This window comes from Carassius auratus, unplaced genomic scaffold (assembly GCF_003368295.1).
Source record: "Carassius auratus strain Wakin unplaced genomic scaffold, ASM336829v1 scaf_tig00025657, whole genome shotgun sequence".
Classification (NCBI taxonomy): domain Eukaryota; kingdom Metazoa; phylum Chordata; class Actinopteri; order Cypriniformes; family Cyprinidae; genus Carassius; species Carassius auratus.
Genome location: NW_020525443.1, coordinates 181,877 through 188,182, shown reverse-complemented (window position 1 = coordinate 188,182; position 6,306 = coordinate 181,877). Strand labels below are relative to the sequence as shown.

The window sequence follows — 6,306 nt, the reverse complement described above, 5'->3', positions numbered from 1 at the left end:
AAGTTGAGAACCGTATCAGTCCATCTGTGTGGGCGAATAATTTAGGTTGGTTTTGAGAATTGGATAATCTGACTCATTCATGAATCAGACATTGCTAATTTCTTATGAACTCTGATAGAAGATGCTCCGTGAATAGTAACTTTTCAGGCAGTTCCTCAAACAAACCATTCAGAAGACTTGAAATGCTAGAATCTTTCAATTTTTTCTTTGTTCCACAGAAGAAAGAAAGTTGTACGGGTTTGGAACGACTAAGGAAGACTTAATCTTTTGGTGAGCTATCTCTTTAATAATTTACCTCATTACACTCCTAAGGTGAGCTTAAGTTGCACTGGAGTCCGTAGGAACTCATCCAAAACTAATTAAAACATTCCACTATAACAAACCACTTATCTGATAGTACATATCCCAGTATTCACGAGAGAGAGAGAGACTTTTACCTCTGACCAGTCTCCACCCATAATAGCCTGCCATCCAGGAGGGAGTGGCTGACCGAGGGAGGGGAAAGAGAGAGAGAGAGAGAGAGAGAGGGGGAAAGCTGGAGAGCTCTGCGGTAGCAGTCAGCGCAAGAACCAAAGCAGAGAAAGACTGGAAAAAAGAAGGTAGATAGAGAAAGAAAGAAACAGTGGAATTAGGAGCAAAGAAATAAATTAAAGAAGAAAAAGAGAGAGAAGTCCTGTCCTTTCAGACCTGGACAGAAGAGACTGAGAGAGAGAGGGAAAAAAGACAGACACATTAATTAGAAGTAGTCTTGGACTTCACATTGGAGACACATGTCCATGCGAGGAGTGTTGCTGCTGCTGTGATCTGTCATTCCTCCTCCCCGTGTGTGTGTGTGTGTTCTGGAGAGGCTGAGCAGAGTGTGTGTGTGTGTGAGCCTGTCGTTCCTCTGGAGTCTACGGGACCATGGCACCTGTCAGGAACGGATGAACTTCAGGCTTAAAGGACTCGCGGGAGAAAAAGAAAGAGAAAAAAGCTGAAAGAGCAAAAGGTAAGTTAGTTTCTCTTCTAACAATTTCATAGCAATGCTGTGTTTGTATATAGGAGTGTGTGTGAATGCCTTATTTTCCCTTTTTAATTTGGGATTAGTGTGGATTCATTTGTACTAATCAGCATTTAAATATTTTGATATTTACGAGAATGCTTTAAATAAAAGCCAAACAAATAGTTGAAAAAGTGAGAGAGTGTACATGAGGTAGGGAGCCCTCCAATGCGACAAGCTGTTCATCCTCTTTGTGCATGGTGTGTATTTAACATATCCTGCAGTATGTGAATGAATGAAACACTGTGTTTCTAGAGCGAATACTATAGTTGAGTATGAGATCTTGTGGATAAATCATGGATTATGTTGGTACAGTTATGAATAGTCATTTAGATTGCATGTCTTTTTGTATGTGTGTGGACTGGCCTATCTGGACTGTGTTTTCTTAATATAGGATGATATTAAAAGATTAAATGGTCTGTGAATAAGGGAAGGAGAGAGTGACAGATAAAGAATGGAAGAGTGATAGGGAAAGACGTGTTCATTCTGTAAGTGTGTTTCTGCTGAAATATTTACCCTGGTGCAACTCTGACTGTTCCTGTGTTGCTCATGGGATGATGTTCCTTGGTTCACACAAAGAGCAAAAGACTGTTATCATCACTCCACCATCAACATTTTATGATTTTTATATTCTCTACCCCAAAACCATCACAGATTAATGAAAAGATGACAAGATGAGAGTGTATAGACACACACAAACTAAAAATTGAGCTCTTACTGAGCGGAAATGTATGATAGACTTCTATTAATTTTTCTTTAAAGCTATTTCCATAGACTTTTTAAAACAAATTAAGCAAATTTATAAACTAATGTAATACCCCCCCCCCCCCCACACACACACACCCCCCTTTATATTTATCAGTATCTCTCTGTTTATTTAATTATCCCTTAGGGTTATAGATTAACACAGGCTTCTTCTTTACAATACAAATACATTTATTTGTCAAACAGCTAGTTTTCAAACCAAGAACATCCGAAAAGTCCCAAAAGAGTGGGTTTGTCAGAATTTGCCCCCAAACTATAGTGAAGAATGCATACAAACATAATCCATACCATGCACTACCCAAAACAGTAATTAGACAAACACTCACATACCTACCCTCAGTCAAACACACAGACTCTCCACACATGTGTTCACACAGAAACACTGTGTGTTTTTGGTCAGCTGTGTTTTTGATGAGGAGAAGAATGTTGTGTTGTTTTAGTGGCGACTCTGGGCGGGCATTGTGTGTGTGTGTGTGTATGTGCTTGATGAAATTACACACAACCAAAAGATCCCAGAATCTCCTTTAATGTGCATCTGACTTTCTTATTTCTTTCTGGCTCCTTGATTCCTGCTCTCAGGATTAGGGGGTGGGTAGAGAGTAAGTAAGAGAGACTGAGAGTGAGATGGCTTTTAGCCCGGTGCCTCAGCCGGTGTGGATCGTTAATTGAGCTGCTCCCATAGGGGGGTATCAGACCCCAGATTAATTTGGCTCCCCCTCCTCACGCACACACACACACTCATGCTTTCACACTCACACAATCTCACACTCTCTTTCAGGGCCCTTTATATCCATCTATTAGACCACAGTTGTCAGATGTCCTGTCACTGCTGGAGTTTCTATTCCGATAGGAGATTGCGGGTGGGTGTGGCGGGTGTCTCTTTGGTGGGGTTATTGATTGTTTTGTGGAGTGTCGTACTACTTAACTGTGGTGGGACCTGTAGGCCGGGACTCATTAGGTTGAATACATTCTGGGTTCCCAAGTAAAGGAAAGCCATGGAAAACATATCAGGAATCTTCTAGTTGTGTTCCCCAGGCCTGAAGAAGTCATCTACATTTAATACATCATAAAAAATTATGGGAAAATCTTTTTTATATTTAACTTTAAAATATTACCTCAGGTAGATATTTATTTTGTTTAGAATTAAACTTGATAACAAGCCATTGTGATGCCCAGTTTGTAGGCAAATCACTTTAATTGAATCAGTTTACTAAATTATTCATTAATTAATCATTCTGAAGCAAAAGGACTTTGATGTAATCACAGACGCCTGAAAAGGATGTGGAAAAGTGGGTCAAAAAGTGTGGGAGCCCTAAAATATCATTAGAGTGTCAAACTTCGGGATATTTCTGGTAGATGAAGCAACCTCACAAAATAATTTCGAACTTCCTTTAAATAGCGTTGTTACATAATCTTATCTCCATTGTTGCACTATCATGAAAGTTACAGGCAGATGAAGACATTTTAAATACTCTGAGTTTCTTTTTTTGTGGTTGAGGAGACTGGGTTTGTGCCTGGAGCATTGTCTCTAGAACAGCAATGTGACTCGGTGACTCTTAATATATCATTTTGAGGTGTTCAAATGAAGATGTGAAAGTTGATTAGATCCTCACATCCTTCCTCACGTGTTCAGATACTGTATAAGGATGCTATTGAAAGGAGTCTTGCGGCCTAAATCCAGATGTAAAGTGGCAGATGGTCATTGTGTAGTGGAAGGATAGAAGAGCGATTTGACTGCTCATGTTTCTGAGATGTTCAGGATTATGTGAACTCTCTCCTCTTGAGTGTTTGCTAGAAACATCATGCAGATAACTGCAGCCACTCTCCAGAAGTATGTTCCAAAAATATAAATCTAACATGGTCACTTCTGTCTCTTTCTGGGCTTGATGAGCATAGATTTAAGACATGTCTTTCTGAAATCTATCAGAAAGTTATAACTCAACAACAAAGTTGACTGTTCTGAAATTAATTGATTGAAAATAATTAGGAAATAATTATGAATTATATTATTTCAAGAAACTGTTGGCAGGTTGATCAATAGATCTATGAATATCCATTTTGCATACAGTGCTGTACTATAGTGTAATTGCCAAATGAATTTTTTTACATTTAAAATAGTTGTTTTGTTTTTTTATGCTTTTAGACAAAACAGTGTAGAATATAAAATTGTCAATTTATTACTTACTGGCAATTAACAGTTGATGTTCCACAGTTGTAATATTTATATATGCAAATTAGGCTACTGATATAGTGATCATCTCGTTTGCAAAAGACTTTACACTTTAATAATGTAATATTATAAAAAATAATAATACTATTAATTTCTTGATGTGTAATTTTTTTAAAAGAGAGTGCACTTTAAATTTGTATTGTTTACCGTAGTCTATTCACACATACTGAATAATTATAATAATAATTATAATTATAATTACATACATAACATAATAATACATAATTGTGTTCCTGTAGCACAATTGGTAGAGATTGGGGGTTCGATTCCCCGGGAACACTTGATAGGTAAAAATGTATAGCCTGAATGCACTGTAAGTCGCTTTGGATAAAGGCATCTGCTAAATGCATAAATTGAAATTGAATTTAATACTGTAACACCACTGCAGTTACACATCATAAGCGGTTATGTAAACTTGTACAGTCTTTTCAAGTCTGAATTAATCTTTCATTGTAGCTTGAGCAAGAACAAAGAACTGGTTTTGTATACAGCTTGCAGAAGTTAACAATAAAATATCATTATTATACTATATTTATATATAGAATACTATATAATACTTGTTATTGCTTGCCAGTTTGGATTGTTATTGATTATGTTTATGTTGAGTGTCTGTGACTTTCTTGAGAATGTCTGTCGGGAGTTTTTAGAGGATATGAAGATGGTGTAAGAAGAACAGGATCGAGTCAAAAGTGCAAAAATGTTGAACAGGTCAGTTTACTGAAGGTGGGACAACATACTTACTCTGGAGGGAGAGGGGAAGATGAACAGATAAGGACAGAAGGATAAATCAGAAAGCAATAGAGAGCAGTGAAAAAGTTGTTGATTTTTTGTAATAATACTGTAGCAAATGATGGGTGTATGTTTGTGCACACTTGTACAGGTGTGTGTGTGTGTGTGTGTGTGTGAGAGAGAGAGAGAGAGAGAGAGGGAGAGAGAGGTGTAAGTTGTTTTTATGACGTAAGTATGTGTGCATGTGCTGATTAAGGTCATTGTGATGTTCTTTTGTGCTGTTGTTGCCACATTTCACTTCTCACATACACAAACATTCCCTATACACACAATATACACATTTTCACTAGACTACTTTTCAAATAATTTGGGCCAGGAAGATGTTTTTGAAGTCTCCTATGCTCACAAAGGCTGCAATTATTTGATCCAAAATACAGTAAAAAAAAATATATATATATATATATATTGTGAACTATTAATACAATTTAAAATATGTTTCCTTTTTTAATATGTTGTATTTAAAATTTAATTTATTATTGTGATGGCAAAGCTGAATATTCAGCAGCCATTACTCCTGTCTTTAGAAATCAGTGTTGATAATATAAACCTTAAGTATAATCAGACACAGACCTGTTGATATCAGTAGATTTAAAGAAGATTTATGAGCCTTTCAAACAATGAAGAGCACTTCAAATGTACCCTTTATAACATGTTTCACTATATTTGTATATTTCATCAAAAATTTAATCCGCAAAAGTACAGTCAAACCTGTGCACACACAAATTTAGATAGACTACTGTATATAGATAACACACTGAGCTTGATAAACCCTTCTCAGATAAATGTGATTTTTGATAAAGTATTTTTTCCATCACTATATGTTTATTTTTAAGTAAGGGCTATAGAGGTATGATGTCATTAGACAGTGCCCGCAGATGTGTGTGTGTGTGTGTGTTCCTAGGGGTCTGAAAGATGACAAAACATTGCTGCTTGATTAAAAAGAGGGAGGCATTCCTGAACACATGCTTTTAAACCAGGGAGTGTGTTTGTTTGTGTTGGGTATGTGAGTGTGTATGTCTTTTGTTACGTGGGCCATGATTAAAGAGTGAACAGATAAATCATGACGACCTGCAAGTTGTAGATTGTGCTGGAGAGATACACAAATGAGTTATGTCAGTGGTATTTTATAAAAATGAATGAATTATGTGCATTTGGTTACAGAATTCTATTTCTGTTATCCAAATAGTTCTTCCACAAATTCACAATATTAACTAATGGAAGCGTTACGGAGTGGGAATTGTTGAGAGGCATCGAAACTAAATGGGAAACATTCCTCAGTATTATTCTCTACTTACTTCCCAAACTGTTTGTCATTCACTTTCAGCCACACTAGAGCTCTAGGAACTGATTGTAAAAGGGGAAGGAATACAGCGTGACACCTTTGTAAAAAGGTCCGAATGACTGTGTGACACTGATAGATTTCCCCTTTAATAGAACCAGACTGAGTGTAACTGGACAGACAGACAGGTTCAAATCCATCGGC

At 36.8% G+C, this 6,306-nt stretch overlaps 1 protein-coding gene across 1 annotated transcript in view; it reads left to right on the top strand.

Moving 5' to 3' along the window:
- Positions 1 to 596: 596 nt before the first annotated feature.
- Positions 597 to 6,306, top strand: part of LOC113078391 (semaphorin-3B-like) — a 31,154-nt gene continuing 25,444 nt past the window's right edge. Inside the window, exon 1 of the mRNA XM_026250721.1 lies at positions 597 to 988. The gene's annotated coding sequence lies outside the window, so the exon portion shown is untranslated. The remainder of the gene's footprint in view (positions 989 to 6,306) is intronic.